The sequence below is a fragment of the Rhipicephalus microplus genome, chromosome 6, assembly GCF_043290135.1.
Source record: "Rhipicephalus microplus isolate Deutch F79 chromosome 6, USDA_Rmic, whole genome shotgun sequence".
NCBI classification, from domain to species: Eukaryota; Metazoa; Arthropoda; class Arachnida; order Ixodida; family Ixodidae; genus Rhipicephalus; species Rhipicephalus microplus.
The window spans coordinates 85,337,515-85,347,787 of record NC_134705.1 but is presented as its reverse complement, the minus strand read 5'-3'; the positions used below and the strand labels follow the sequence as shown (position 1 = coordinate 85,347,787).

Sequence of the window (10,273 nt, the reverse complement as noted above, 5' to 3'; positions counted from 1 at the left end):
TGCGGCGCTCCGTCGATCGTGCCGGACGGACATGAGGCGGCCGAAGGCGGTCGTCAAGTGGTCGCGGAAATCAGTGGAGAAGTACTCGCCTGCGCTTTTCGTCGAAGACTCGCGACAGACGGTCTTCGGGAGACACGGGTGGTTGCACAAATGCGACCGTGCGTCAACGTGCAGCCATATTCGTGGATTATTTCGCCCCATTACGATAGCTTCGTCACTGCGCTCGCTGGTGTTGCTTGTTTTTGTTGACCTTCACTTGTGGCTCACACCCACTGTGGGGGATTGGCTGGTTTGTTGTTCTGCTTCTTCGACTTCTACATACTCGGCTTAGTGAAGCTGTGAGGAGTGACGAGTGGGTACGGAGGCAAAGCGCGCCCGGGGCGTGATCTCACGCGTCCTGGGGTCCACGTCGCTTCAGGTACGTGCGTGGTGCGTCCGTACGTCTAGTGCGCAATTTTCTTGGAACTTCCAGCAACTGGCAATTCCATTGAGGTGAGCGTGCGAGGATGTTCGTTGTAATTAACGAGAGCCAACGGTGGATGAGCTGGTATGAGATGGTGTTCAGAAATGAAGTGTTTGATCAACAAGGCGATGCCCGCCGTGGTGGTCTGATGGCCGTAAGGTACTCGGCTGCTGACCCGCAGGTGGTGGGATCGAATCCCGGCCGCGGCGGCTGCATTTCCCTGTGCTCAGATTAGGGTGCACGTGAAAGAACCCCAGGTGGTCGAAATTTTCCCATAATCATATGGTGGTTTTGGGACGTCAAACCCCAAAGGTCAGTGGACATAGGAAAAGCACATCGGGGCTTTGCCGCTCCACCGTACAGCAGGTGTGTGCGGAGTGGGTCGTGTGGCGTTCTTTGCGATTTTAATTTGTGATGGGGAATAGTGTAGATGCGTAGACGTGGCGAGAGCACGCGTCTTCAGGTTCAGACGCCGCGTGAAGATGTGAAATAAAAATGCCTTCGCTTGCCACTGCAACTGTAAACAGAAACACCAACCAAACCCCATTTTCTAGAGGCTTTTTTATTTTTCGTTGCGAAACGGGTGAATTCGAAAAGCGGAAACTTTCCTCCGAAACAGTAATGATAATTTCCTCAATAGTTTTATTGATATGAGTAGGAATGTTAAAAAAAATAAGAAACTTGAGTATGTACGTGTGAACATAACAAAATAAAAGAGACCCTCCATATATGAAATACACACGGAAACATTTATTTTCCCAGAGCAATCGTAAGTGCAAACACAGCTAGCGCACTCCCTGCCCGCGAATACCGCGTCAGCCGGGGCGGCGTGCCGCCACCGTCTCGGACACTCGACGCACCCACGCCGTTTACCCCGGTATCATGGGTAAATCCGAACACTCCTTCTATCATTGAATTTATTGTCGAACTCACCCCGCAGGGGGTGAGTGGGCCGATCCCGGAGGTAGTGCAATACCGGGCCAACCCGTGGCGGAGGTGAAGCAAGCTTCAAGCACTCCGCCGCATCACAAAAATAAGTTTAATATCTTGGATCCAAATAGGATCCGTATCAGATATTAAGCTGATAAGAACAGAGTGTAAATTTTATTATGTTACTGACAATGCATAGGATGTTTGGAATTAGCCGGACGACATCGTGTTGTTCCTGGACATAGCACCGGGATAGCCAGTTGGAAGTGGACACGGATGGTGGTACCAGGGACGCCAGGGTGTTGATCATCGCAGGAGCCGCCGGAACAGCAGCGGCTTAGTCAGGGCACCTGGCAGGTGGTGAGCGATGTGGCGACGTAGACAGTGGGTCTTGTCTTGGTCATCGGTCGTCTAGCTGCGTCCATGTCCCACGTGCGCGTGGTAGATGGCGCGGGACGCTGCCACCACCTCGCTCACGCAGAGTTTCTTCATGAGACGCAGGTAGCTGCGGGAGCACAGGCGCTGGAGGACGCGGTCGTTGGCCGGGTCCCAAGCGCCGAGAGCCCCGATGATGACGGCGGCCACCGTTACTCTCTGGTAGCGGCGACGCAGGTAGTCGGCGACGGGTTGGTAGCGTGCGACCTTGTCGTTTCGCGTGTTGGTAAAGGCCTCCGGTGTGTTCTCGAACGGGCAAGCCACGTCGATCACCAGGGCCTCCTCCCCGCGAACCAGGACAAGGTCAGGACGCAGTCCGGTGTCGCCGACTGGCCGGTTCTCGTACGCTACGGTGTAGTCGCGGGCAGCGGCCGTGCGAAGGCGCGAGACCACCGCGTTGTGCCGTGCCTGAGACATGGCGCTGTGCGTCATGCAGTGGCAAAGCACGTGCGGTAGCGTCTCCCTCGCGTAGCCGCAGACCCGGCAACGCTGGTCACGGTCAGTAGGGCCCCACATGACGGCGCCATTCAGGGGTAGCAGGTTGAGGCGCGCCCGGTGGATAAACCGCCAGTCGGCGAAGTGCGTGAACGCTCCCGTGGAGATGAAATGGGAGCTCGCACGATCCGCCGAGACGCAGGCCATCACCTTTCCCTGGTTCGGTTGGTCATGGAGGGCGTTGTCCCTGACGTGGGCCAGCACATCTCGTAGCGTCCGCATTACCCGGTTCCGCTGTGTTGAAGGTAGCGTCGCGTCGCCGCAGGTGATGGTGACGTGGTCCGGCCGCAGGGACCACGAGACTTGTAGCCTTCGGGACGCCTTACGGGCCTCGGTCCACACGCTGCGCAGCTGGGTTGCCGGCCTTGAGTGGACGACCTGTCGGTCGCCAGAGAGGTACGCCTCCAACTCGAAACGGGTAGCCTCCCATCCGAGGCGGGTGGAGGCGATCTCGTAAGCGTCGGACAGGGCGAGATCCCGCAACGACTGGTCTGAAGTCGTCAGGAGCTTGAAAGCGGAGTCGATACGACAGATGTCGTATAACTCCGCTGCCACCGGTATCGCTACTGCTCCTCCGGAGGCGCTCCCGTAGACGTAGTTCGTCGAGGCGTTCACCGGTAGGTAGAGTGTTCGCTTGACCATGGGCCTGATGGCAAGGTCCAACCGGTGCCAATCTGTTTTAGTCAGGGCGCCGCACCTCATGGAGAAGTTGAGGGCGGGGAACACAAATGTCTTGAGGGCGTCAATGCGCTGCCAGGGGGCTAGAAGGGACGAAAAAATTGCCGTGGCGTTGCGTATGGCGTCGTCAATGACATTGGCTCCCGCTCTCTGTGGAAGGCGGAAACCCACCGGGCGTCCGAGGTAGCGGAGCGGCTCGGAGTCGCTCAAAGCTGTTACCGGGACGCCGGAGACCCGGAACACGGTTGGCCGTATTCCGACGGGGGTGACGCCGCTGAGGTGCAAAGTCGTACACTTGCTCGGGTTGAGAGATAGCCCGAGCGGTGTTGATAGCGCCTCGACCATGTCGATGCGTTGCTGGAGAAGAGCAGGACAGTCGGCCAGGGGCGTCAGGTCGTCGGCATAGGCGAGGATGTTGTGGTCGTCGCCCGTGCCTTGGACGCCTCGAATCACAGGGTCTATGACCAGGTTGAAGAGCAACCCGCTGAGCGGGCAGCCCTGGCGTAGACCCGAGTGGATGGCGACCGGATCTGTCGTGCCCTCTGCAGCAACGATGACAGTTTGGTTGTTACGGTACAGGTCCTCGATGAGGGCGGTGAACGTATCCCCAGCACCGGAACCACGGAGGGCGTCCAGGAGGGCTCGGTGAGGCACGGACCCGTAGGCGTTTGCGAAGTCCAAAAGGGCCGCGCAAAACTCCGTGCCACCAGCTCTGGCTGCGTCCATGCGGTGCTGAAAGATGTAATTCAGTTCGAAAACGCCATCATACGGGAGGAAACCTTTCTGGCACTTTGACAAGACCTGGTGATCCATGATCCAGGCTTGTAGGCGCGACGCAAGGCACTTGGCGTATAACTTAGAGGCAGTACTGCCGAGTGCAATGGGGCGCCAGTTGCCCGGGACAGAGGGATCACCTTTCTTGTATATGAGTACCGTACGCGACGTTCGCCATGAGTCCGGGGTGCGACGGTGGTGGACGCAGGCGTTGAAAAGGGCGGACAGGAAGCGGGCCTCCGGGTCGACGGACCTCCAGTGGTGGTACGTCAGTCTGTCAGGACCGGGAGCCGTATTCTCCGACTTCCGGAGCCGGAGGAGAACCTCGTCCGCCGAGAAGGACGCCGTGTCGACCGGGACAGGGGCCGCGGGCCGCTGGAACAGCGCTGAGGTGTCTGCCGTGCGAGGTGACCAGGTGGAGGCCCAATGGTCCTGGATGTCTGGTATGGGGATGGTACAGGACCGTGTGGGACCCTCCATGATCAGGCGCACGGCACGTCGGCGGTTCCTGCGGTAGAGACGCTGGATCTGCGTGGCGTTGTCAGGGTTGACGTCTCGAGCAGGGCGTCCCGGTGTTGACGGGGGGAGGCGAACAGCCTCCGCGGCCAGAGCAACAGCCTGAGACCACGCCTGCTCACACGTCGCCCATGAGTCTGGCGTTGGTGCTGAACGGAGCGTGGCTCGCAAGACGCGGACCTGCTCCGCAAGCAGCATGGTGCGGTCCGGTGGCATCTCCATCGTCGGTGCTTCGACAGGAGTGTCGTGTGCACCGTCGTCGGCTTCATCTGCGCCAGTGTCTTCCAACCGCTCGGAAAGGGAAGGGGATGAGGAGGAGCGGGAATTGGTCGACAGAGGGCGGCGGTCGACGACGATGCCGGCAGCTGGGACACTCTGTTCGTCCACCGGCTCGTTGGCCGATGCGTCGTCGGAGTCGTCGGTACCGGAGACGTCGGTAAGCCCCGTGGACATCCGTGAGGAAGCCCTTGAAGCCGACGACGTGGAGCCGGGACCGGTACGGCGACGAGAAGACGAGCCGGGCGTGGATGAGACCTCGCCAGTCGTGGACTGGGGACCAGGATCTGGTGGCACGGACGGTGGCGTTCCGGGACCCGAAGGCGATTGCCGAGGCGTAGAAGAGCCGGAGCCAGAAGTTGGGGAGGAGTGGCCTGGCATAGTAGACGCCTCGGAACTTGACACCGACGGAGAACCGGTTGCCGAAGTGCTGGAGGCCGACCCGGTACAGGAAGATGGCGTCGATGTGGAAGAATGGCCTCCACGACGTCTTCGAGACCGGGAAACGGTTGCTCGGGTCTGTGGTGCTGGTACTGCTCGGCAAGTTGTACCGGAAGGAGCTGGGCCGGAGCGTGGTGTGGTCTCTGTGCCAGAGGAACTGGAGGTAGTCGCCGTAGGCTGCCGTGGGGGGCGAAGAGGTACAAATGGAGTGGACTCCTCTTGCGCATGCCGTGCCATGGTGTGCCGGGCCAAGGAGCGTTCGCAATTGAAGCTCTTCGGGCAATACCGGCAGGGGTGGTAAGGCTCGTTCGAGGCAGGACCCGGGCAGTCGTGGCGGGCGGACAGCGAATTCAACCGGGCATCACAGGTGACGCACCGGTAGAGCCGCTCCGTTGGCCGAACCCCATGTTTCTGCTCCATGTGGGACCGCCACGCGGACAGTCGGAGCGAGACTGATGTGCGGGCTTGGCAGCCCGCGCAACAGGGATAAGGACAACGAAGGAGCCCTGGCACCGGCAGGTACACTGTCATGATGCCCCGGTAAATGACGGGCGGTCGGGAGCGAGGAGGGCCCGATGCTGCCGCTGAAACGCCAGTAGACGCGGGTGTGCCAGGACGAGGCCGCTGGGCCGGCGGGGGCGCCGGTGTGCTCGTCCCCGAAGGGGGAGCGGGACGCCGCCGACGGCTACCGGAACCCAGGAAGAGCGGCTCGACGGACACGGCAGGTGGCCGGCGGGGGGTAGGCATGGCCAGGCAGGGACTTCTCCAGGTCCTCGTGGACGGACGTCACTCCCGGAGGGCGTCTTCTCCTGCTGGCTTGACTGGGATGCCCGGTCGGTCGAAGTCCACGTCCCCGTGGCTTGATGTCCGGTCCGGTAGGCTCCGACGACGGCGGCGATGAAGTGGTCACGAGGACCGGGGCCCGTGGATGTCGTCAGCAGGCATTGAGAACCGGGCCGGGAGTGGCAGGCAAGAAAAGGCTCGTGGACTCTTACCACTCCCGGAGGGCGTCTGCTCCTGCTGGTGGGCCCGCCGCGTCGGTAGATGGCCGGAGACTCCTTCGAAGGTGCAGCAGGGCCGAGGAACCAGGTGGACCCAGGAACAGCGTAGCTCCGTGCGACCAGGGGGGGGGGACCTTCCAGGGCGGCCGGCTCCCCGGGAGGGACCGTTCTCGACCTTTGGCTGTAAAGATCAAAGTGGGAGATCCACGTGTACTACACTTTGATCTTAGCCAAAAGGCCGAGAAGCGATGCAATTCATTAGCACGTAATTAAAATCCATTCTTTCACACCTCGTACTTAGTTCTGGCCAAAAGCCGGGAAAACAGTAGCAAAGCAATTCCGACGTCCACCCATGCACAACCAGCATTGTGCACCGACAGCGGCAGCGCTGGCTTCACGGCATTGCTTTTATCCCCAGTCCGCTTGAAGTTTCTAGTTTCGCTTACAAACATGTTAAAACTGAAACCTTCTTTTTCCCAGAGGTCGAAGCCACGCGTGCTTGCTTGCATGCGTACTCTCTATGCGCCCATGACGTCACACCAAATGCTTGCCGGCGAACATTATCAGCCATGTCGCGAGGGATGCTACAGCACTTGTTTTAAAAACTGATGCATAGTGTACATGTCCAACTCGAGCACCAAAGTCTGGAAGGAAAAAAAAAAAAAAAAAATGACTGCGCAAAATGTGAATACGTCACCCATCCAACATGGCTTCTACGCCGGCTGCCCAAGCAACGCCTCTGCAACGACGCCCACAATCATCGGCAAAAAGGTGGTGCCTTTGGCTGCTTCAGCACGCTCAACATATGCCTTGCAAGTTCCGACGTGGCGGAACACCGCACCGAGGTCGACGAAGGTCCTGCCGTGAAAGGCAGACCCGGGAATGCGTGCGAAACGTCTACCGCGTGGGTTGTGAAGCCGGTGAATGAAGGATCATGTGGCAGAGGGTGACGGAACGTGAGTGTGCGACTTGCCGCTGCGATGTCGTTCAAGCGTTCAACGGGCCGGCAGGTTCTGTCTGTCGTGGTCGAAAACGTCCGAGTCAAAGTTTTGCTGATTCCGAGGGGTAGGAGTGCTATGGTGGCGTGTACGAGGCGCTGGTGCGGCGCTCCGTCGATCGTGCCGGACGGACATGAGGCGGCCGAAGGCGGTCGTCAAGTGGTCGCGGAAATCAGTGGAGAAGTACTCGCCTGCGCTTTTCGTCGAAGACTCGCGACAGACGGTCTTCGGGAGACACGGGTGGTTGCACAAATGCGACCGTGCGTCAACGTGCAGCCATATTCGTGGATTATTTCGCCCCATTACGATAGCTTCGTCACTGCGCTCGCTGGTGTTGCTTGTTTTTGTTGACCTTCACTTGTGGCTCACACCCACTGTGGGGGATTGGCTGGTTTGTTGTTCTGCTTCTTCGACTTCTACATACTCGGCTTAGTGAAGCTGTGAGGAGTGACGAGTGGGTACGGAGGCAAAGCGCGCCCGGGGCGTGATCTCACGCGTCCTGGGGTCCACGTCGCTTCAGGTACGTGCGTGGTGCGTCCGTACGTCTAGTGCGCAATTTTCTTGGAACTTCCAGCAACTGGCAATTCCATTGAGGTGAGCGTGCGAGGATGTTCGTTGTAATTAACGAGAGCCAACGGTGGATGAGCTGGTATGAGATGGTGTTCAGAAATGAAGTGTTTGATCAACAAGGCGATGCCCGCCGTGGTGGTCTGATGGCCGTAAGGTACTCGGCTGCTGACCCGCAGGTGGTGGGATCGAATCCCGGCCGCGGCGGCTGCATTTCCCTGTGCTCAGATTAGGGTGCACGTGAAAGAACCCCAGGTGGTCGAAATTTTCCCATAATCATATGGTGGTTTTGGGACGTCAAACCCCAAAGGTCAGTGGACATAGGAAAAGCACATCGGGGCTTTGCCGCTCCACCGTACAGCAGGTGTGTGCGGAGTGGGTCGTGTGGCGTTCTTTGCGATTTTAATTTGTGATGGGGAATAGTGTAGATGCGTAGACGTGGCGAGAGCACGCGTCTTCAGGTTCAGACGCCGCGTGAAGATGTGAAATAAAAATGCCTTCGCTTGCCACTGCAACTGTAAACAGAAACACCAACCAAACCCCATTTTCTAGAGGCTTTTTTATTTTTCGTTGCGAAACGGGTGAATTCGAAAAGCGGAAACTTTCCTCCGAAACAGTAATGATAATTTCCTCAATAGTTTTATTGATATGAGTAGGAATGTTAAAAAAAATAAGAAACTTGAGTATGTACGTGTGAACATAACAAAATAAAAGAGACCCTCCATATATGAAATACACACGGAAACATTTATTTTCCCAGAGCAATCGTAAGTGCAAACACAGCTAGCGCACTCCCTGCCCGCGAATACCGCGTCAGCCGGGGCGGCGTGCCGCCACCGTCTCGGACACTCGACGCACCCACGCCGTTTACCCCGGTATCATGGGTAAATCCGAACACTCCTTCTATCATTGAATTTATTGTCGAACTCACCCCGCAGGGGGTGAGTGGGCCGATCCCGGAGGTAGTGCAATACCGGGCCAACCCGTGGCGGAGGTGAAGCAAGCTTCAAGCACTCCGCCGCATCACAAAAATAAGTTTAATATCTTGGATCCAAATAGGATCCGTATCAGATATTAAGCTGATAAGAACAGAGTGAGGTTGTCAAAAGAGGCAGCACACAAGAGAGGAAGTAGAAGTCTCGGCCTTGCTGGCCCGATCAAAGGCCGCCCGGACCTCCGGGACCACCGGGCCTGACCAAGGGTGCGGCGCCCCACCGGCTGCCCCAGCGTCCACCCTTTCTCACCAAAGGGCTTGGCCAGTCGCCATGGCTTAGAGCCATGGTGGAGCTGCATTGGAGCAGGCCGGCAGAGCAGGGGCTGGGCTGCACGTCCACCCAGGGCCGGGGTACCCTGGGCTTAGTCGGGAAGGCCGCCTTGGGCGACCACCCGCCAGCTAAGCAAGCGACCCCAGAGCTTATAGCTCAATACAGCGGTGATAGCGGGGTGAGCCTTTTGCCCACCGCGGAGCGTCACTCCCCTGCTGCCGCACCCCGAAGAGAGGCCGCAAGTGGATCCCGCAGGCATAACACCTTCGCGGGTCCAAAGACCCCAGACAGTCCTGCTGGAGAGGCCAGGCGGTCAGGGGTGGGTTCAGACCCACGCCCTAACCTCAGGACAGGGGAAGAACGTATAAGTTGCGGTGCAACTGCCCAGTCAGCTCCCGAGGGAGCCCGGTTTGGATGCACCGCAAGCGTAAGAAGGAAGCGGGAAAAGAGAAGCGAGAGGAGAAAGAAAAAAAAGAGTGAAAAGGGTTGTCCCCCCCTCAAGGGGGGGCATCCAACCCCGGCCCAAAGGCCAAAAATGTAGTCCCGAGAGGTAGGACTACACTTTGATCTTAGCCAAAAGGCCGAGAAGCGATGCAATTCATTAGCACGTAATTAAAATCCATTCTTTCACACCTCGTACTTAGTTCTGGCCAAAAGCCGGGCAAACAGTAGCAAAGCAATTCCGACGTCCACCCATGCACAACCAGCATTGTGCACCGACAGCGGCAGCGCTGGCTTCACGGCATTGCTTTTATCCCCAGTCCGCTTGAAGTTTCTAGTTTCGCTTACAAACATGTTAAAACTGAAACCTTCTTTTTCCCAGAGGTCGAAGCCACGCGTGCTTGCTTGCATGCGTACTCTCTATGCGCCCATGACGTCACACCAAATGCTTGCCGGCGAACATTATCAGCCATGTCGCGAGGGATGCTACAGCACTTGTTTTAAAAACTGATGCATAGTGTACATGTCCAACTCGAGCACCAAAGTCTGGAAGGAAAAAAAAAAAAAAAATGACTGCGCAAAATGTGAATACGTCACCCATCCAACATGGCTTCTACGCCGGCTGCCCAAGCAACGCCTCTGCAACGACGCCCACAATCATCGGCAAAAAGGTGGTGCCTTTGGCTGCTTCAGCACGCTCAACATATGCCTTGCAAGTTCCGACGTGGCGGAACACCGCACCGAGGTCGACGAAGGTCCTGCCGTGAAAGGCAGACCCGGGAATGCGTGCGAAACGTCTACCGCGTGGGTTGTGAAGCCGGTGAATGAAGGATCATGTGGCAGAGGGTGACGGAACGTGAGTGTGCGACTTGCCGCTGCGATGTCGTTCAAGCGTTCAACGGGCCGGCAGGTTCTGTCTGTCGTGGTCGAAAACGTCCGAGTCAAAGTTTTGCTGATTCCGAGGGGTAGGAGTGCTATGGTGGCGTGTACGAG

General features: G+C 58.0%; 1 non-coding gene and 1 pseudogene across 1 annotated transcript; both read right to left on the bottom strand.

The window, feature by feature from the left end:
• Positions 1 to 1,405: 1,405 nt before the first annotated feature.
• On the bottom strand, positions 1,406 to 1,590 carry LOC142766310 (U2 spliceosomal RNA). The gene has a single exon (XR_012884486.1). It is a non-coding gene; the product is annotated as a U2 spliceosomal RNA (small nuclear RNA).
• A 6,924-nt stretch (positions 1,591 to 8,514) lies between these two features.
• On the bottom strand, positions 8,515 to 8,689 carry LOC142766413 (U2 spliceosomal RNA; annotated as a pseudogene).
• Positions 8,690 to 10,273: the final 1,584 nt, after the last annotated feature.